The 22,640-nt window shown below is 52.6% G+C and overlaps 1 long non-coding RNA gene across 2 annotated transcripts in view; it reads right to left on the minus strand.

Moving 5' to 3' along the window:
• Positions 1–22,640, minus strand: part of LOC101907800 (uncharacterized) — a 40,239-nt gene continuing 17,599 nt past the window's right edge. For both annotated transcript variants that reach the window (XR_001501643.3, XR_009495650.1), the window contains one exon: positions 1–22,640. This exon is cut by the window's right edge and continues 12,493 nt beyond it. This is a non-coding gene — a long non-coding RNA (uncharacterized lncRNA).

A 22,640-nucleotide genomic window follows, 5' to 3' on the forward strand; every position in this document is an offset into this window, starting at 1 on the left:
TGCTTGGCACGCTTGTCCCCAGTAACCGTACCTGGAGCTTTCTTTACTCAGGTCACAGACAAAAGAAAGCTGAGAGGCAAATCCACAGAACTTTCACTTCTCACCTTGAGGATAAAACCTCCAAATGTCAGGAAAGGTACAAGTGAACTGAACACAGAAGTGGGCTTGACCTGGCGGAGGAGGGTCTGCTTCCAGGTCTCTGGGATCTGAATAGTGAGGATCCCACGAACAGAAGCCAAGCCACTCGGGATAAAAGGGAGATGACAGCGCCCTCCTGTCCCGAGTCTGTCGCAGACCCTGAGTCTTGGGCACAAACGGAGTCGGATTTACTAAATCATGTAGACGGTGGCGACTTTCTCACTTCCCAACAGGCTCAGGTTCAAGGGACGTCGGATGGTTCCCTGCGGTGGCTCTGACAGCCCTGTGCTGGTGTCAGATGTGGTCGCTGCGTCTTTATCTCCTGTTCCAGCCCTTGGCACCCTCCCAGGCCTCTTGGGGCAATGGAGCCTCCTCTGGTCTAACGCCTGGTGTCTCTAGGATTCGCACACCCTCCCCAGTGATTCTCAGGGTCTCCACTCCAGGGTGGGCTCCTCTGTGCAACCAGGGGTTCCCCTGCAGGTGGGATGAAGGGGGGTGTCCTGTGGCCCCGGGAGCCCCTCCCAGGGTCTGATTCTAACACTGTGTGCTCCCCAGGACTCACAACCCAGAAGTCCTTTCTTCTTCCACAGACACCCTGGCCTGGGCTTCAAAGGGACATGGATGGTAGGCATCTCCCCTCCTCACATCGGGGCTCAGCTCCCACTACAGGAGGGGCTGTAGGCAGCCAACAGGCAGGAATGGGAAACAGACACATCATGGGTGCTGCTCTTCTGAACCCAGAGAGTGCAAGGACAGAGTGACATTTATGATGACTGCATCACTTCTCATCCGCTGTAGGAAGGAACTGGTGGAGGGGCTGCTTGGATCCTTAGGAGGAGGAGCAGGCTGGTTGTCAGCAGACAGCTGTCCAGTGTTATCTCTTATGCCGTTGGTGCCCAGCTAATGTGGCTTCAAGCAACCCTAATTATCCCCAGTCTCAGTCTAGCCCCCAGGAGCACAGCTTGGCTGTGGAGTGAATCCCAACTTCACTGTGATCCCCCGTGAATGCTGTTGTTCAGTCGTTCAGTTGTGTCTGACCCTGTTCAGTTGTGTCCAGCCCCGTGGGACTGCAGCACACCAGGCTTCCCTGTCCTTCACCATCTCCCAGAGCTTGCTCAAACTCATGTCCACTGAGTCAATGATGCCATCCAACCATCTCATTCTCTGATGCCCACTTTTCCATTTGGCCTCAATCTTTCCCAGCATCAGGGTCTTTTCCAATTGAGTCCACTCTTCTCATCAGGTGGTCAAAGTATTGGAGCTTCAGCTTCAGCATCAGTCCTTCCAATGAATATTCAGAACTGATTTCCTTTAGGATTGATGGGTTTGTGTGAAAAAAAGAGCCTGAGAACGTTATGGGGTCAGAATCCTTGCTCTCATCTCAGACACCTTTGTGATCTCCTGGTTGGTCCTGGTACAAACCCCAAGCTGTCCCAGCCAGGCTTCTGTGCCTCCCTCAGCCCCGACATCCTGGGCAGTGGGGGCTCCCCTACCCCATCCTTCTGCAGAAGATCCAGCCTGGTTCCCCTGCCCTGGGAACAGACTGTCCAGGACAAATCTAACTGATCGTCAGTGAAAATGTTGACGGGTGATTTTGTCGGCCATGTCCCTGAGATGCTCCGGGGGCATGGTCACCAGTCCCTGTGTAATGCAGAAAAAGCTAGAATTAGGCCATCCAGGTTCTGGCCAGTCTCCACCTCACTGTTCACGCTTCAGCTCCAACTTCCTCTGGTTCCAAATGAGCAGAAGTTGTTGGAGCTGTTTACCCCATCAGTGTTCAGACGGCCTGTGTGAGTCACACTTCTTTCTGGACGTATACACCAAACATCCAATGGTTCAGTCCCAGAGGCCAAGGAGCTTCCATTTGTTCAGAGCCTATGATCCAGACTTCAGCCAACCCCAGGAAACTGTGATTCAGCAGAATCCCCCCGGAGTTACTCACCAGCCTTGAGTCAATCTGGACGTAATGCTCCTCGCTCAGAATTCCCCTCCTAATTCATTGCGGAATCCTCGCCTGTGACCTACCAGGCACCCTGTGGTATGGCTCAGAGAGTCCCTGTTCCCAGGAGCTGGCAGTCTATCGAGGGGAGAAGCTGGGTGGTAACCACCCAGGTCCAACTGTGCTTAGAGCAGGATCAGGTGCCCTGCAAGATGGAAGGGGGTGTCCCGAAGCTCCAGCCCCCACCTGCACCACTGGAGGGGGCACTTCCTTCCATCCTGCTAATTATGAACGGCTGCTGTTGGCCAGATGTATGCCTGCAGTAAGCATGTGTCAGTGCCCCTATTGTAAAGTGGTTCCTTTGTACTTACTTGGATTCTACCTACAAGCGGGAGTGTATATAACTAGTCTTGCCCATGTGACATCTGGGGACACTGTGACCATCTGCAGGTCCATTCATATTGGTGCAGCTCATCTGATGGCATTCTTCTCTATTTGCTGAGTAATAGTATGTTGCATATTTTACCTGTGAGGTGCACACATTGGTGCCCCACTGTATGCCTGCCAGGTGCACACATTGGTGCCCAACTGTATACAGTGGTCTGTTTCAATCCTGCACAGAATTCCATTGGATAGACATTTTGCCACAACCAAATGTCCACCATGGACATTTCAGTTGTCTCCAACATAGGGGATTATGGATCATGCTGCTATGAATACCCCTTGGTGAACTTGAGTCGGTGCTTCAAGGTACATATGGGGAGGGAATCACGGATCACACCTCAGAGGAGGGTGACCACCAGTTTCCTAAAGAGGCTGTAACACCCGCGCATCCACCAGTGCCGTGTGAGGGCTCTGATTTCATGGTTCTTGTCAACATGTGGAGTTGTCCCTCTTTCCATTTGAGCCTTCCTGGTAGGATCAGGTCTCCCTGATGCGTCATTCCACACGCTTAGGGGTCCCCACTACGAAGGGGCCAAGTCCAGCCTGTGTGTCTCCTGGGCTGTGCACATGACTCCTCTTGAATGGCAAGAGCTCTTCATGGGTTCCCTACAAAAATCCTCACTAGTCCAACTACAGGACACGTACGGTAACTCAGAAGGTCACATTTTTCATGCATCTTTATGATGCATGCTTTTTCTGTTCTATTTAGGATACCATGACTATACACTTCCTTACACCATATCCCCCAATTCTTTGTTGTTTACCTTTAACCTTTGGAGCAGCAATCCACCTGTAGCTGACGTGGCAGTGTGACGCAAGGAAAAGTCTCAGATACACATCCAATGAGCGCAGAACCGTGCATTGATGGGCCTTCCTCCCTACTGCGTTTCAGGGTCACTTTGGTGACATGGCCTTGCCATTTGTGTGGCTGCATCAGCTTTCTTTCCATTAGTGACCGAATGGCATATTTTTGCATCTCTTTACTTTCATCTTTTATGTGTTTTTCAGATTTATTCCCATATAAGCAGGATATTGTTAGATTTTTGTTTTCTTTTTAAATCTAGTCTATCTTTGACAGCATTTTGTTCAGTTGTTAATATAATTTCTACGGTATTTGGGGTCACAACCATTGTCTTATAATTCATCTCCTCTTATTCCCATGTGTTCTGTGTCCTGTCTCCTCTCCTTAAATTCCTTAAATATTCTCTCTTTTATCAACTATCTTTTATGTGTGTGGGAGAAATCAGGGAAACAGAAAGCCATCATTATGACACTGCAATAAAAATGACCCTAGCCAAGATGCACTCATAAAGGCTAAAATCAATGGGCAAAACTTAAAAGTAAAGCAGGATACTTGCATAGCACAGAATATTAAGCTCTGTGGTGGTTTGGTATGAGTCACAAACATTTTTCTGCTTTCTGAGAGACAGAGCTGACCTGCCCTCTCCTGGAGCACGAGGTTGGTCTCCATGACTGGCTTCCGGTGGACAGAGAATGAAAGGAGGAATAAGTGACTTTGTGTTGGAGACTCTGGGAAGGTGCCCCTGACTCACATGAACAAGCTTAATTCCAGTAACAAGGCACCCTGGTTACCTGGTCCCCTGATATGAGGTTCTGTGTGGCGATCTTTCTAACACCCATGAGAAAACATCAGACCAACACCAATTAAGGGTCATTCAGTGAAATACCTAACCAGTACTTTTCAAGAGGGTCAAGGAGGTGGAAGGCAGGAAAGGCTGAGAGGCTGTCCAGGTTGGAGGAGATTAAGATGGGATGGGATCCCAGAACAGAAAAAGGACATTAGTGAAAAACTGGTGAAATTCTCTGAGAGTCTGTTGTTCAGTTCACTGTATTGTACCAATGATTGTCTTAGTTTTGACCCTTGAGCTATGGTCATGTAACATGTTGACATTAGGGGGTTCTCAAGGAAGGATCCATGGGGACCCTTGGTATTATTTTTTTAACTCTTCTAAAGACTAGAATCTAAACTTATCTCAAAGTAAAAAGTTAAATAAATTAATTAAAACTCCTCAAAAACTCTTAGGAAGAACTGATTTTCTTTGAATATCTCTCCCATTGTCTTCTGATTTCCATTATTCCCTTAGGAAAGTTCGCTGTGATCCTTTGACAGAAGTTGCCTTTTCTTCCTGCTTTTAAGATTTTCTCTTTGTCTTAGCTTTCTGTAGTTTGCTTATGATATGTGTGGGTGTGTTTTTCCTCATATTTACCTTGCTCTTGCCTGGGCTTGCTCACATGCAGGGGTTGGCTGGCTGAGGACTTAGCATTGATACAAGCCTCCACCTCCTCCATCAGACCAGCCCAGGCATGATTTAATGGTAGTGACAAAGACACCAGTGAACATGCCCACTTGGACATGTGCCCTTCAAGCCTCTGCTTGTGTCACATTTGCTGACACCTCATTGGCCAGAGAGTCCCGTGGCTGAGCCAGTGTTGGAGGAGGAGGGACTCCAAGTCATACAGCAAAGATGGGGACCCAGAGTGGGAAGTGCGATCCATCACTTCAATCTGCCCACTTCTTCCTCAAGCAGCGTGTGGGGCAGGTGTTATCTAGCTGGTCAACCCATGAGCTTAACATTACATCATAGCTACTCTTCCTTCACATTACAGAATACAGCAGAGAGTAAGCCACTCCCAAACGCCCAACACCTGACCCTGGAGGAGGATGAGGGCTTCCTGTGGGGTCTCAGCCTCCAGGAGTGGTGGGATGACCCACGGGGCCTGCCAGTCATGGTCTCTGTCCATCTCATGAATGAGTTTCAGCTCCTAAGAAAGGAACTGAAGGGGAGGAGAGGGGGAGGAAGAAGGTAGGGAGGGGTCACCTCCTGAAACTTTGCTGCTCTACTGCAGAGGCCACCTCAATGGGGGGCTGTGCTCAGGGGTCTGGGACCTGCGGTGTCCTCGTCTGGCCTTCTACAGTGACCACAGACTCTGGTGATAGTAGTCAGGAGCTGAGAATCCTGGGGATGCCAGTCAAGACCAGTGGCCAGGTCCTAGGAGTGTGTGTGTGTATGTGTGGGTGGGTGTGAGGGGGTGTATGTGTGCACAAGTGTGTTGCACGTGTGTGAGCCTGTGCACATGTGGGTAGGTGTGAAGATACATATGTGTGTGCATGTGCATGAGCATGTGTGGATTGCACACACACGTGTGTGTGAGCCTGTACATGTGTGAATGGATGTGATCAGACCAGGTATCCGTGCTTCCTTACACACCAGCCTTCTTTCTCTGTCAGGCCAGGTTTCCCTTGAAGTGACTCAGAGCAGCAGACACGCAGGCTGGTTTGGGGGACCATCTTGGACCATGTTTGGGGCATGCCCCAAGAGGCTCTGGGGTCAAGGCCTCCTGACAACCTAGGGGGTCTTTGTTGGGTGCTGTCACTCTGCAGGGTCCCCTCCAGGAACTGCTCTTGGCAGAAATGACTGGTCAGTTGGGGGATGAGTCTGAAGGCCCAGGCCCCTGCCCTGATGGGAGACATGGAAAGGCCACCCACTCCCCAGTGTCCGAGGCGCTGGGGATTAATGCACTGTCTTGAGCTAAGATGTGACATCAGGCACTGGCTGTCTGCAGGGCCCTCCCCAGAGCTTAGGGGACTTTGCAACAGGGCCCCCAGGCCAGGGAAGCACTCTCTCTAGAAAGAACGGAAGCTGGCCTAGGTTCTGAAGGGCTGACTTTCCCTGAAAAGTCCCACCTGGGAGCAGCTTTGGGGGAGGGTGAGGAGGGGGATCATTTTTCTCCCTCCGTTAATCATGAATATTTGGGTTTATTGCTGCATTTTCTCTGACATTTGCTGGAGCCAAAGTTTACTTGTTAAAGGAAAACAAACATTAAAACATTTGCTTTGTTACAAAATAAAAGCCACATTCCAGGAAGCATAGGAAGGCCTTTACCCACCAAGGGGACAGTATGAGGGAGCCTCCCCCCAACCTCTACCGCCAGCACAGCCTCCCCGATGGACAAAGAAATGGCTCCAGCCAGCCCCATTCTTTGCTTTTCTCCCTTAAAGACCTGGAGGAGAAAATGGTCTTCATCAGCAAACACGTCACCGAGCTGGACTCTTACTGAAAGTTTAAATCAAACCACATGGAGGACCCTGAGTCAATTAGACTGCACAAGCCCTTGGGCCCATCCTGGTGCATCGGCCTTCAGGGGGTGTTGCCTGTGGTTTTCACCCCAGTACCCGCCATGGATGACAGGAGAGAGGCTGTCTCCCCCTCCCCCGGCCCCATCCAGACCCCAACTGTGCATGACAATCGGGTTGTGGGCTGAGACCTGGTGGGGCTCACAAACCAGCTCCCAGATAGGACCCACCCCCATTCCCCGGAAGCGCCCAGTCCTCCCCAGTCCACCCTGCTCACCTTCCCCCGGGTGCAGGTACCCTGTCCGCCTTCCCCGGGTCTAGGCACTTGGGCCACTGTGAGGCCTCCCGCCCCCTCCTTTGGCCTTGCCTCTACCCCCATGTCTCAGGGTCCCACTTGGAGCCCCTCTTCCAGCTGCTGCCTCCATGTCCCCGCCTGCATTTCTCCAGGCCCCACAGACCCAGTCGTCCTGAGCCCTAAGCCTGGTGTCTGCCTGCCGACCTCAAGGCCATGGATGCAGTCCCACCAAGGAGGTAAGGGTGCCACAGACCCCTCTAGGGACAGGGAGTGGGGCCGGGGCCCCTCTGACAGACCACCGAGCTCACTGCCCCCTGGAAGGACACAAGCTCGTTTCCTGTCTGTCCTCCCCAAAGTCTCCTTTTGTCCAGCTGACCTCCATCCGTGTCTGACTTGGGTTAACTAGGGGCCAGGCTGACACTCCCCACCTCATTGGGCAGCCCACTAGCTTCTGCCACAGGGCATGGCTCCACGTGGCTGGTCTGAGCCTCGAGCTTCGTCCTGGCCTCCGGGTGTGTCACCCACGGTCCTGATGTGTGAAGAGAACCAGCTCCCAGCAGAGTCCATGGCCCTCAGGACAGGACACGCCTTGCGCCCCAGGGGCCCAAGACCGAAGCCCCCTCCTGTGGGGCCCCTCACAGCAGGGACGGCCTGCGGCCGATGGGAAGCTGGTCACAAAGACAACCACTGCTAAGGGATGAGGCTCAAGCTGAAGACAGAATGGGGTGGGGTGTATGGACAGCTAGGGTTGGTAATGCAGGGGGTGCAGGGGGCTCAGCCAGGAGGTGAGATGTGCCCGCCCGCAGTGACATGGAACCAGAGTCCTTGACAGAGATGCTTAGCCTGGGCAGGTTCAGGGAGACCTGTGCGACATTTGCTTGGCTTCCAGAGATGAGGCCCAGGGCATGGGACCAGGCGTCTCTGCGCCTGAGGGACACACCAGCTAGGAGGCATTGGGAGAACACAGCTGAATGGCGGCCACTGCACTGGGGTCTCAGCCACCCACCACCCTCCGAAAGAGCCTCCTCTCCTTGGGTGCCCAGCCGGCCACCCTCCCTGGGCCCCACAGGACGCCGCTGGTGGAAGCCGGGCCTCTGTGTGGACCACGAGCTCCCTGAAGGCAGATGCAGGTCAGTGGAGGAGAAGCAGTGGGCCCCACAAGAGTGTACATCTGCCCTGGTCACAGGGAGTGACCGCCTTGCAGGGACAGCCTCCATGCCGGTTAGAGTGCCTGGGAGGCCGGTTTAACTGCCAGGAGCTGCTCAGTGGAAAATGGCCCCAAAGACACTGAGTCCTAATCTGCTGGACACACGGGTGTGACCTTATTTGGATGGGGTTAAGGGTCCTGAGGTGGGACACTACCCTGGGCTCTCTAGGTGGGCCCTGAAGGCCATCAAAAGTGACTGTGAAGTGGGGGCAGAGGGAGACATGACAGACAGAAGAAGTGGGGCTGCAGGACGACAGACTGGAGACAGATGAGGACAGAGGGTCACCTTGGGCGCTCCCCAGGAGCCGCCAGCAGTTGGACCCATGGGAAGGACCCTTCCAGCAGCCGTGGAAGAAGCGAGGCCCTGCGACACCGTGACTCTGGACTCTGGGCTCCAGACAGTGAGACGACAAATGTCTGTCGTTCCCACTCACCTGGCATGTAGGACTCTGCTGCGGTGGCCCTAGGACCTCAGGACAGAGGAGAAGCCCGAAGAGGCGGGTCTTGGTGGAGGTCTTGGGGGTGGAGCAGATGCTCTGAGGGGCAGTGAAGAGAGCTGGGAGGGTGTCTGGGGCCCCGAGACCGCGAGGGGGCTTTCCCCCCACCTCCCCACCGAGGGGGGCCTGACTGAGGAGCACTGGGCCACCTCAGGCCCTGCCCGCTTCCCCCTCAGGCCCCGACCCCCAGCAGGCCCCCGTGGACCGCCAGCCTGTGTGCTGCCGACACCTTCTCCCTGCTGGTCCAGGCCCAGCTTGACCTGCACTCTAGAGGAAGTGCAGGTGTGCGGTCCTCAGTCCCTCTGTCCCTCTGTGGGCCCCGCTCCTCTCTGACACCCCTCCCCCAGGCCCCGTGGTAGGCTTGGTCGAAGTGCTGGCTGCTCACTGGTCTCCACACGAAGATGGACACAGGCTAGTCCCTGCCATGGCCCTGAGGCTGGCCGCCACTGCCCCTAGGCTTGACCCTAAGGAAGACAGTCGGTCACTGAGACAGTGGCAAGGAGCCCACGTGGAGGCTGTGTCGCTGGAGAGTGCCTGGAGGCAGGGGTGAAGCTCGAGGGGGTCCTTCTCCGCCTCTGGCAGGTGGTGACAATCCTGTCTCCATGAGACCTCTTACCTTGCCCTGCCCCGTCCTCTGGTCTTGCCCTCTCTGGTCCAGGGTCCTCAACGTTGGCCACACAGCGCCTTCACCAGGCGCTAAGTGTGACCACTAAGGCCCCTCCACTCAAGCCCCAACCCCTCCCCTCTGGGTGGCCTGACTTTGATGGATTTTAAGCTCCCAGGTGACCACCTGCAGTGCCACGGGGCCTGAGCACCTGGCCAGGTGGCCCTGGCTTCACTGGAGAGGACCCTTGCACAGAAGGGATGCACACGGGCCCTGTGGCTGGGACAGAGTCTCAGCCCTCCCTCCCACCACCCCTGCCTCTTCCTCTGCAAAGGCAGATAATCCCTCTCAGAGTTCCCCAGAGGGTCAGTAAGGGAGTCTACATCCCTCTCATGTGGAGGTTCCCAGAACCAGAGTGCTTTTTTCATGCCTGAGAGGCATGTTTTAGGTGAAACGAAACAGCAAAACCAGATAGGATCTGAAATCTCTATCACTGGAAGGGAGGTGTCTGGTTTCTCTAACTCAAATAAAAACAGTGCCCAAAGCAACACGGTTAGTGATGCAAATATCATAAAATCTGGGAATGAGGACCAGTGGGGCCCCACTCACTTTGGTGGTGGTTGCCTGGGGGTGCGGGTCACCATGGGTAAGTGGTGCGTGCAGGTGCGTGTACGCCTGGTGAGGGGCGTTAGGGAGGGGAGGGACTGTCCTGTTGCCCAGGACCCACGTGTGGGCTGTTTTGTTTATCTGCCCTCAGCTCCGGGTGGAGCGAGTTCTCTGGTTTCATTTTCCCATAACAAAATGTGCTTTCTCAGAAAAGGCAAAAGAAAACTTATGCTTTGAGGCACAGGAGCCTCCAAGAAGGAGGAGAAGAAAGTGCGTCTTATTTTCCAGGGGCCCAGGTAACCTTGTCCCATGGAGTCCTGCACCGGAGTCAGACCAGCACTGCCGGGGCGGCACACGCGCCTCCCAGCCCTCGGTGCCTCCAGGAAACTGCTCCACCTTTGCTCCTTCCTCACAAAGGCTCTTGCCAGAGCCACCTGCCGATTCCCTGGCCCTACCCTGGACCAGAGCCAAGGATGTAGCTGCAGGGTGGGGGTGCAGGGCAGTGGGGGCACAGGATGGTGGGGGTACAGGGCCTGGGGGGGTGCAGGGCCCAACCCTGTCGGATATGCCATCCAGGTGAGCCGTCTCTACAGAAGCCACACCCTCCTCTAGAGGTGCCCTGGATGCACCGGATACTCCCTGGAGCGCCAGAGGTGGGGCTAGCTGGCACAGCCCTGCTGACTCAGATGTCGACAGATGTGTCTCTGCATGAACCGTGCCTTCTTTTTCCATGGAGAGGGACAACTTTGTTTTAAAAGAATGGAAACAAAAGCCGGAGAGACTGTTTCCTACACAGATTTTATCCATTCCTGCATCTCCACGGCTGTGGCCCGTGACAGCTGACCCTGCGGTGGGGAGGGGCATGTGGAAAATGCACAGATGTGTTCTCCAAGGAGCTATCAGTCCCGGGAGATAGATTCCAGCACCGCCCCTGTGCTGGGCTCCCACCCGCCCCGGGGATCCTGAGTTATGTGAGGAATCTGTCCGTGCAGCCCCCCGCATGCGCCAGCAAGGTCATCCCTGGGAACCGGCACTTGGGTCAGGCGTGTCCTTGCAGAAAGAATTCCCAGCCAGCAAGTCAGGCTTCCAGGCAGACAAGCTAGCGGCCCTTGCCTGCAGCCCCCCTCCTGTGGCGTCAGGGCTGCGGTGCCAGGTGGGACACACCTGGGCTGTCCTTCTACTGGAGGTTCTTTCGTAGGAAGCCCTTAACCTTCAAGTGTTCCTCCTGTTTGCATGCCCAGCTCCGTGAAGGGCTCTGCAGATAAAAGACGTTCTGAGACCAAATCTATCAACTCGGCCCCACTGGAGAGCTGGGAGGCATCCAGGCCTCCTCCACAGAGTCCCCTACACTTGCGTATCTCAGACCTAACTTTGCCCTAAAATAGACCTGGAGAATCGCTGTGACCTTGAAAAAGTCCCAGCTATTTTTACATAGTATCTCCATGGGGATGGCAGCCAATGACGCATCCTCGACAAATCTTTCCTTTGTGTGTGTTACAGGATTAGTCGTGTCCAGCTCTTTGTGACCCCAAGGACTGTAGCCCTCCTCTGTCCATAGATTTCTTCAGGCAAGAATACTGAAGTGAGTAGCCATTCCCTTCTCCAGGGGATCTTCCTGACTCAGGAAATGAACCTGGATCTCCTGCATTGCCAGCAGATTCTTTACCATCTGAGCCCTCTGGGAAGCACCCCCTCACCCCCCACTCCGCACCTTCCGGGGATCCATAGCTCATGGGGAGCTGGAGGGTGGCTGAACCCAGCCACCCACACCGGTTTTCACAAGGCAGAGTGGGGAGCTGCTTCATATCATGCACGAGAAGGGTGCCCTGCCAGGCCTGGTCCCCACCTGCCCCTCATTGCTGTGCTCAGGGCCCACTGACTCCCGTGGGCTGGGCGGAACCCCAGAGCCTGTTCCTGTAGAACCACCCTGAAGCCTTTGTTTAGTTAGAGCAGCAGTCCTGGGGAATTCAGCCATAGATGACCATGGGCACCCACTGGGCCCAGGGTTCTGATGGGCAAAAATAGGTAAAGGAGTACGTCAAGGCTGTATATTGTCACCCTGCTTATTTAACTTATATGCAGAGTACATCATGAGAAATGCTGGGCTGGAGGAAGCACAAGCTGGAATCAAGATTGCCGGGAGGAATATCAATAACCTCAGATGTGCAGATGACACACCCTTATGGCAGAAAGTGAAGAAGAACTAAAGAGCCTCTTGATGAAAGTGAAAGAGGAGAGTGAAAAAGTTGGCTTAAAGCTCAACATTCAGAAAATGAAGATCATGGCATCAGGTCCCATCACTTCATGGCAAATAGATGGGGAAACAGTGGAAACAGTAGCTGACTTTATTTTGGGGGGCTCCAAAATCACTGCAGATGGTGATTGCAGCCATGAAATTAAAAGACACTTGTTCCTTGGAAGAACAGTTATGACTAACTTAGACATCATATTAAAAAGCAGAGACATTACTTTGCCAACAAAGGTCCATCTAGTCAAGGCTATGGTTTTTCCAGTAGTCATGTATGGATGTGAGAGTTGGACAACAAAGAAAGCTGAGCACAGAAAAATTGATGCTTTTGAACTGTGGTGTTGGAGAAGACTCTTGAGAGTCCCTTGGACTGCAAGGAGATCCAACCAGTCCATCCTAAAGGAGATCAGTCCTGGGTGTTCATTGGAAGGTCTGATGTTGAAGCTGAAACACCAATACTTTGGCCACCTGCTGCAGAGAGCTACTCATTTGAAAAGACCCTGATGCTGGGAAAGATTGAGGGCAGGAGGAGAAGGGGACGACAGAGGATGAGATGGTTGGATGGCATCATCAACATGGGTTGGGTGGACTGTGGGAGTTGGTGATGGACAGGGAGGCCTGGCTTGCTTCGGTTCATGGGGTCACAGAGTCGGACACGACTGAGTGACTGAACTGAACTGAAGCGTGGGAGAAACACGCCTCCCCACAATACAGCTGTTGTTGGTTACTTTTCATCTCTGAGTTTTCTTTCAAGAAAAATGCTCTCAATTCACAAAGGCTGCCCTTGTAGGTTTGCCTGCTCTCTAAAACTTGTTGCAACCACCAGTCAGTTCTGTGTGTTCCTGTGGTCAGCAGTCATGGTCAGTCATCACATGGAGAGCTGGTCAGCTCACGTCCCAGTGCCGGTTCCCAGCTGACGTAGAGCTGCTGGCTCTGCCTTCTCATTCCAGCTCTATGAGGCTGTGGGATGTCCATTTAAGCAGCCCCTCCTTTATGCATTTTCTGGGGATTTCACTTTAAACAAAGTACCCCCCCACCCCACCCTGTGCAAGGCTGAAGTGCTGCCTGGACTCTGGGGCACAAGGGACCAGATCCCCCTGCAGCGGGCATTCACGTTACTGCATCGACAATATATCAGATGAGGAGCCTCTTAATAGAAGCAGGTTATCTGTTGCCTGGTTGATACAAATGTGACCGTTGCCCCCAGAGTGAAGGCTCAGTGCAGTCTGATCCAGGGTTGAGGTCACTTTCTAGAATACAACCCAACCAACACTGGATCGACCCCACGAGAACTTCTGAAACCTCACAGATGTCAGTCTTCATCAGATTTAACTATTTCCTGTTCTGTTTCACCTGTAACACTGAGACCCCTGAAGCTAGAGGCCTGGCCGGAGCCAGCCTCGTGGGCTGTGTGTGGGTCCTACGGAGGAGGCTATGGCCAGGCCCACAGAGGACTCGTGTACACAAGGGCACACAAGTGTGGGCAGAGGAGTGGGTGAGTGTGCCTGGGCCAGTGTTCACCAGGCACAGACACCCTGGGTGGGCACTTCTGGGCCCCGGAAGGCTCCCCATCTGTGCCAGAAGCTTCTAGAATGAAGATTTGCTGTGTTTGAAGGGAAACGAGATCTGAGCACTTTCTCCTCTTTCTGGGTGGGAAGGAAGAGTCTGTGCATCAGATCAGGGCTCCAGGAATCCGGAAGGTTTCCTGGGAACCTCATGCCTCTAAGCCAACATGACTCGCCCTAGGGCAGTGACGGGGGCCAGGCCGTGAGCAGCGCCAGACTGGTGACCACTTCTGCCCACTTCTGCTCTCTCTGTGTCTTCTGGACACTGTCCCTGGTCCTTAGGAAGGGGGAGGCTGGGCAGTGTGCAGACTCCCAGCCTCTCGCTCCTGGACCAGCTGGGCCTTCCTCCCCCGCCACCACGAATGGCCCAGCTGGCTCCAGGGCAGCACTGCCCTTAAAAGGAGCTCCCCTCAGGGACCATTGTCTTGGGAAACCCAAGCTGGGGTTGGAGGCAGGGATCCAGGCTGTGGGGCATCCATCCTGTCCCCAGAGATCTCCTCTGCTGAGGTCATGCTCTCTCCAGCTCCGAGGAGCTCTAGACCCTTCCCAGGGCAGTCGCTGACAGGCAGGATTGTTATGGGACAGGAAGAGGCTGTGGTCTTGTAATCCTGCCTGTAGCAGTGGGAACTGCTCAGGAAGCGGGAACAATGGCAAGGCTGCCCAGCCTGCCCCGTCCAGGCTGCAGCGCCGAGCTGGCTTACGGCAGCCCTTTACCCAGGACTCCCCCCCACACTCCCCTTGCCCCACCTCCTCGAGTGGCCACAGCCGTGTGGGCATGTGTTACTTTTTCTTAAGCCCAGGAGTAAGCATCCACTGGTTCTGCCTGTAACCCAGTGCGGCCAACTGACTGGTCCCTCCCAGGTACAAGGGTCACTTCCCACTCCCACTCTCCTGCAGCCTCTCATGGCCAAGGTGAGGTGGGAGGGTGGTCTGCAACCTGGTGGCTGCATTTTGGCTTCTGGTAGGTTCTTCCTTGGGAGGTGCCAGGAAGAGTCAAGGCTAGGAGCTGGCTGAGGCCGGGGATGGGCATCTAGGTGCTCCCCTCAAGGTCACTGAGGGTCAACGGGCCCCTCCCCAGAGGCCACTGCTTCTTCAGGACTCACCCTCCACAGTTTCCTCTGGGTTCCTGCAGATGTACCTCACTGTCCCTGGTGTTATCACCCAGAGTGCCCTGCGTCCTGTATTGGGTTCCTTACACACTCCCCACATCCCTGTAAATAATCTCTTCTTAGAATTATCTACAAATCATCCTTTCTGAGTGTGCTGTTTCTTGCTAGGGCTCTGACTGGTATAATAGTCCAAGCCTGTGTGCCATACTTGTGAAATCTTTTCTAAACTCATGCATCTTTCTTGATGTGAGTAGCCTTTTTTCCTTGCTCTACTGACTGAAAGTATCTCCCCCCACCCCTCAACTCACCTTGCTCTCCCTTCTACTCATGCATACCTGTTTCTGGGGTCTCTATCCAGCCCTGGTGCCCAGCTGTCTATCTGCACAATAACCTCTAATTGCCTCAATTACTATAATGTCATGGTGATCCCAACACATGGTGGGGAAATCCCACTCTCTTTTCAGAAATGGCTTGGATATTCCTGGCCCTTTATTCTTCCATGTACATTTTAGCCTGATCCCAGCTGCTGCTGCTGCTGCTGCTGCTGCTGCTAAGTCATTTCAGTCGTGTCCGACTCTGTGCAACCCCATAGACAGAAGCCCATCAGGCTCCCCCATCCCTGGAATTCTCCAGGCAAGAACACTGGAGTGGGGTGCCATTTCCTTCTCCAGTGCATGAAAGTGAGAAGTGAAGTTGCTCAGTCATGTCCGACTCATAGTGACCCCATGGACTGCAGCCCACCAGGCTCCTCCATCCATGGGACTCTTCAGGCAAGAACACTGGAGTGGGGTGCCATTGCCCTCTCCGCTGATCCCAGCATGTCCCATCAAATATCCTATTGGGACTTTGATAGGAAATGCACTGAATCATAGCATGGCAGCTGCGATGGCGCACATAGTGCGACCAAGAGGAGCTAACCCATGCCTGAGGTTAGGGGCAGAAGCCGGGAGGACCCCATGCCCAAGGGGCGGTGGCCAAGAGGAGCTACCCCGCGTCTGAGGTCAGGGGCGGCGGCTGAGAGGAGCAACCCCACGCCCGAGGACAGGGGCAGAAGCCGGGAGGACCCCATGCCCAAGGGGCGGTGGCCAAGAGGAGCTACCCCGCGTCTGAGGTCAGGGGCAGCGGCTGAGAGGAGCAACCCCACGCCCGAGGACAGGGGCAGAAGCCCGGAGGACCCCATGCCCAAGGGGCGGCGGCCAAGAGGAGCTACCCCGCGTCTGAGGTCAGGGGTGGTGGCTGGGAGGAGCAACCCCACGCCCGAGGACAGGGGTGGCGGCTGAGAGGAACAACCCCACATCCAAGGAGTGATGGCTGCACGCACACAGGAGGGCCTAGAGGAGCTATTCCACGTTCAAGGTCAGGAGGGGCAGCGGTGAGGAGATACCCCTTGTCCAAGGTAAGGAGCAGCCGCTGAGCTTTGCTGGAGCAGCCGTGAAGAGATACCCACGTCCAAGGTAAGAGAAACTCAAGTAAGACGGTAGGTGTTGCAAGAGGGCATCAGAGGGCAGACACACTGAAATCATAATCACAGAAAACTAGTCAATCTAATCACACTAGGACCACAGCCTTGTCTAACTCAATGAAACTAAGCCATGCCCAGGGGCCACCCAAGACAGGCAGGTCATGGTGGAGAGGTCTGACAGAATGTGGTCCACTGGAGAAGGGAACGGCAAACCACTTCAGTATTCTTGCCTTGAGAACTCCATGAACAGCATGAAAAGGCAAAATGATAGGATACTGAAAGAGGAACTCCCCAGGTCAGTAGGTGCCCAATATGTTACTGGAGATCAGTGGAGAAATAACTCCAGAAAGAATGAAGGGTTGGAGCCAAAGCAAAAACAATACCCAGCTGTGGATGTGACTGGTGATAGAAGCAAGGTCTGATGCTGTAAAGAGCAATATTGCATAGGAACCTGGAATGTCAGGTCCATGAATCAAGGCAAATTGGAAGTGGTCAAACAGGAGATGGCAAGAGTGAACATCAACATTCTAGGAATCAGTGAACTAAAATGGACCGGAATGGATGAATTTAACTCAGATGACCATTATATCTACTACTGCAGGCAGGAATCCCTTAGAAGAAATGGAGTAGCCATCATGGTCAACAAAAGAGTCCGAAGTACAGTACTTGGATGCAATCTCAAAAATGACAGAATGATCTCTGTTCGTTTCCAAGGCAAACCATTCAATATCACAGTAATCCAAGTCTATGACCCAACCAGTAACACTGAAGAAGCTGAAGTTGAACGGTTCTATGAAGACCTACAAAACCTTTTAGAACTAATACCCCAAAAAGATGTACTTTTCATTATAGGGGACTCGAATGCAAAAGTAGGAAGTCAAGAAACACGTGGAGTAACAGGCAAATTTGGCCTTGGAATACAGAATGAAGCAGGGCAAAGATTAATAGAGTTTTGCCAAGAAAATGCACTGGTCATAGCAAACACCCTCTTCCAACAACACAAGAGAAGACTCTACACATGGACATCACCAGATGGTCAACACTAAAATCAGATTGATTATATTCTTTGCAGCCAAAGATGGAGAAATCTATACAGTCAGCAAAAACAAGACTGGGAGCTGACTGTGGCTCAGATCATGAACTCCTTATTGCCAAATTCAGACTTAAATCAAAGAAAGTAGGGAAAACCACTAGATCATTCAGGTATGACCTAAATCAAATCCCTTATGATTATACAGTGGAAGTGAGAAATAGATTTAAGAGACTAGATCTGATAGAGTGCCTGATGAACTATGGACGGAAGTTCACGACATTGTACAGGAGACAGGGATCAAGACCATCCCCATGGAAAAGAAATGCACAAAAGCAAAATGGCTGTCTGGGGAGGCCTTACAAATAGTGTGAAAAGAGAAGCAAAAAGCAAAGGAGAAAAGAAAAGATATAAGCATCTGAATGCAGAGTTCCAAAGAATAGCAAGAAGAGATAAGAAAGCCTTCCTCAGTGATAAATGCAAAGAAATAGAGGAAAACAACAGAATGGGAAAGACTAGAGATCTCTTCAAGAAAATCAGAGATACCAAGGGAACATTTCATGCAAAGATGGGCTAGATAAAGGACAGAAATGGTATGGACCTAACAGAAGCAGAAGATATTAAGAAGAGGTGGCAAGAATACACAGAAGAACTGTACAAAACAGACCTTCATGACCAAGATAATCACGATGGTGTGATCACTGACCTAGAGCCAGACATCCTGGAATGTGAAGTCAAGTGGGCCTTAGAAAGCATCACTACGAACAAAGCTAGTGGAGGTGATGGAATTCCAGTTGAGCTATTTCAAATCCTGAAAGATGATGCTGTGAAAGTGCTGCACTCAATATGCCAGCACATTTGGAAAACTCAGCAGTGGCCATAGGACTGGAAAAGGTCAGTTTTCATTCCAATCCCAAAGAAAGGCAATGCCAAAGAATGCTCAAACTACCACACAATTGCATTCATCTCACACACTAGTAAAGTAATGCTCAAAATTCTCCAAGCCAGGCTTCAGCAATACATGAACCGTGAACTTCCAGATGTTCAAGTTGGTTTTAGAAAAGGCAGAGGAACCAGAGATCAAATTGCCAACATCTGCTGGATCATCAAAAAAGGAAGAGAGTTCAAGAAAAACATCTATTTCTGCTTTATTGACTATGCCAAAGCCTTTGACTGTGTGGATCACAATAAACTGTGGACAATTCTTCAAGAGATGGGAATATCAGACCACCTGATCTGCCTCTTGAGAAACCTATATGCAGGTCAGGAAGCAACAGTTAGAACTGGACATGGAACAACAGACTGGTTCCAAATAGGAAAAGGAGTACATCAAGGCTGTATATTGTCACCCTGCTTATTTAACTTATATGCAGAGTACATCATGAGAAATGCTGGGCTGGAAGAAGCACAAGCTGGAATCAAGATTGCTGGGAGAAATATCAATAACCTCAGATATGCAGATGACACCACCCTTATGGCAGAAAGTGAAGAGGAACTAAAAAGCCTCTTGATGAAAGTGAAAGAGAAGAGTGAAAAAGTTGGCTTAAAGCTCAACATTCAGAAAACAAAGATCATGGCATCTGGTCCCATCTCTTCATGGGAAATAGATGGGGAAACAGTGGAACCAGTATCAGACTTTATTTTTGGGGGCTCCAAAATCACTGCAGATGGTGACTGCAGCCATGAAATTAAAATATGCTTACTCCTTGGAAGAAAAGTTATGACCAATCTAGATAGCATATTGAAAAGCAGAGACATTACTTTGCCAACCAGGGTTCCGTCTAGTCAAGGCTATGGTTTGTCCAGTGGTCATGTGTGAGAGTTGGACTGTGAAGAAGGCTGAGTGCTGAAGAATTGATGCTTTTGAACTGTCGTGTTGGAGAAGACTCTTGAAAGTCCCTTGGACTGCAAGGAGATCCCACCAGTCCATTCTGAAGGAGATCAGCCCTGGGATTTCTTTGGAAGGAATGATGCTAAAGCTGAAACTCCAGTACTTTGGCCACCTCATGTGAAGAGTTGACTCATTGGAAAAGACCCTGATGCTGGGAGGGATTGGGGGCAGGAGGAGAAGGGGACGACAGAGGATGAGATGGCTGGATGGCATCACTGACTCGATGGACATGAGTTTGAGTGAACTCCGGGAGTTGGTGGTGGACAGGGAGGGCTGGCGTGCTGCAATTCATGGGGTCGCAAAGAGCTGGACTGACTTAGCAACTGAATCGAACTGAACCGAACCTATGCATCAATTTCGGGAGAATTGTCATCTTTATAACATGTGCCCCTATCCATGAATATAATATGCCATTTCATGTATGTCTCTGAAACTTTTGTCTTAAAATTTTTGTAGTTTCTGTAATAGAAGCTGTGGCAAACCCTGCCTCCCTGCTGGACATACCAGGTGCAGATTGAGGAACATCAGCTCTGACCTGAGCTGCTCGGAGCTGAACATCCTATGCCCACAGCCCTGCTTCTGTGCTTCACAGACACCTCATTCTTCATCCAGAAGGCCATCTCTCCCTCCCTTGACCAGTCCACCTGACGTTCACCTATGTACTCTTCAAGTCCAAGTGATCTCTTATATTGAGCTTTCCTGGGCCTCTGCTGGGTGAGACACTGCTGTTTGGTGAGTCCACAGTGTTTGGCTTTCCAGGGACAGGTCATGTGGCTTCAACACTCTCCCAGGTGAGTTCCAGGGTCACCCCACCTGATTAGGACTTTGTCATGACACTTGTCATTTTTGAAATTGCCTATGAGTCTCTCCTAACAGACTGTAAGTTCCTGGAGATGAGGAGAATCAATAGATATCAATGATTCCCAGGGTGCATCTCTGCTCCTCCTGGTGAGTGAAGTGGGGAGGGGAGCACAGAGGTGGGGGTGGGGAAGGAAACACAGGGGATCCCACCCGCATCACACCTGCAGCACACGTACGTGCGTGTGTACGCGTCTGTGTGTGTCTGTCTCCGCCTCCCTCCAGTTTTCTTGCATCCCCGTATCACTATAGCATCAGCCACCCCATGTGTTCACTTTCTTGTTCTTTTCTACTTGATACATGAGACGTAGTACACACATTTTGTAGACTTTACTGCAGTAATTTTCAATCTTGTGTCGTATTCCACGGTGGTCATGCCATAACTCACCCAAGCCGCTTCCAATTATTGGTCACTTACATTTGATTCTCCCGGAGGAAATAACGTCCCTCTGAAGCTCTCTGTATAGGTGTCCTGGGGTCACCTGAATCACTTCCTCGTGGTTCAGCCCGAGAGTGGCACAGATCAGAGAATCTGAACATTCGTATGACTGAATATATATTGACAAAGCACTCTCAAAATAAAGGAAGTTGGAAAGAAGGAAGAGAGGGAGGGGACAGAAACCAGATCTCCAGGTTACAAGGCTCCAGGAAGTGCTGTTGGGGTTCCAGTTGTGAGAAGACAGACTTCACACCTTAAAAGGTTGGTAGAACTTGGAGTTGCTATAAGAAAACCAGAAAGCACTCACACACCCACATATGCACACATGTGCACACGCATGCCTATCTGATTGCCAGGCATGGTCCCCTGCACCCTCCAGAGGACCCAGGCAAGCATCAGATCCATGTCCCTTGTTCCCACAGGGCCCTGGGGAGTACCGCCACAGAGGCCCCTTGATCTCGGGGGTTGGGCGTATTTGTTTGCAGGTGTACTGACTTGGTGCCCCTGGAGGTGCCGGGGTGAGTGGGAGGGTTGAGTCTCAGCTGTCCCTGAGGCAAGGGGCCCACTGTGTGTTTGGGGAGGAGGCTCTCCCTTCACCTCCAGTGCCTTCTGTATAGTCAGAGGGCATCCTTCCCAGCCTGTCCTCTCAGGGCACCCTGGGGCTTCCTCCCAGGCCTTCAAGGGGCCGCCAGCTCGAAGGATGGGGCCTGCACAGCCTGGAAGGAGGGCTAGACTCTGGAGGCACTCACACCTGCCCAGGGCCAAGGGCGGCTCCCTACCACTGTCTTTCTGTAGCTCGCAGCCAGTGACTCAGGGCTGGCTGGCTTCCCGGGCTGGTTTCCTTTTCCTTTTGCCATAAATAAAATTAAGATGGGCTGAGGGCAACTCTAGGGGTCTTTGCATGGACTTGTCAGGGTGCAGACTGGGGCCCCACAGTGGGAGGAGAGGGACCCTCCAGAACCTCCTTCTGGGGCAGGCAGGGCCCTGGGGAGTCCAGAACCAAATTAGCTGAGCCCAGTCCTGCAGGCCTTGGGCAGAGGGCATGGCTGCCACCAGCATCCCCTCCGCCCACCGGCCCTGCACCCGTCTTTTCCTCCTCCTTCATCCACAGAAACCCCAGAGGGAGGCTGAGGCAGAGAGAAGGGCCAGCAGAAAACAGGAAAACGGGAAACAGATGGGGCGGTGAGCTCAGAGGAAGGGGGACAATGGGAGGGGGGAGGAGGAGGCACAGAGGGGACTGAGGGCGGGGGCAGGCAGGGGCATTGGGCCTGACCCCTCCTGTGCTCCGTCCTGGACCTCACAGCCCCTGCCCTGGGTTTCTCACCCTGAAGCCTGGCTGGAGCTCCCGGGTCTCTCTCTGTGGCTCAGGAGTGTGCACGTGTCTCATCAGGGGTCTGGTGAGAGCCACGAGAACCTCATCAGGATATCCCTCTTCAACCATGAACTTTCCTGGAGAGCCCACGTGCCATCACAAACATTTGTCTCATTTGTAATTCTGGTCTTTTGGGCTTTTCTTTACTTTTCTTGTTGTAAAACACATTATACATCCAGAAGTGCATTTATAACGTATACATGGAGTTTAAAGAGTAATAACATAGAAACCATACCCAATACACCCCTGTCCCTTCTGGAGTGGGGCTCCAGAAGCCCCACTGAGACAAGGGCTCCAGGGAAGGAGGTGACCCCCAGGGACACCAGCAGTGGGCAGTGGGGCAGGGGTCACTGGGGAAGCAGCATCAAAGGGCTGGTGAGCAAATCAGCTGTCACCCTGGGCTCTGGGGACACCTGTGGACCTTGAGGCTCAAGAATCCCCACACAATGGCGAGGGAGGTGGTGACCTGACCTGCTGTGTGCATCTGAGAAAGCCTTTCCGGTTCCCCAGGAGGGGGTAGCCTGAAAGCCTCCCCAACCCTGAGGATTTGAAGGGGGCAAAGGTGTCTGCTGCCCACCCACCTTGAGAAGATGGACAGTCCTGTCCCTCATTGCTGTTTATAATGAACACCATGTGCAGAGAGACCCGTAAGTCCCTTGGTTTCACTTTCTGAGCTTTGTCAGGAATTGGTCTCTGTGTCTTCACTGACTTTCCTCACACAGTTATTGAGAGACTTGCAGGGAGCAGGACACGGACTGTGTCCAGGCTACAAGATGGCAGAGCTGAAGGATGTGTGCTCATCTTCTCCTGTAAGAACTCCAAAATTACAACTTGCTGCTG

Source organism: Bos taurus, chromosome 1 (assembly GCF_002263795.3).
Source record: "Bos taurus isolate L1 Dominette 01449 registration number 42190680 breed Hereford chromosome 1, ARS-UCD2.0, whole genome shotgun sequence".
NCBI lineage: Eukaryota > Metazoa > Chordata > Mammalia > Artiodactyla > Bovidae > Bos > Bos taurus.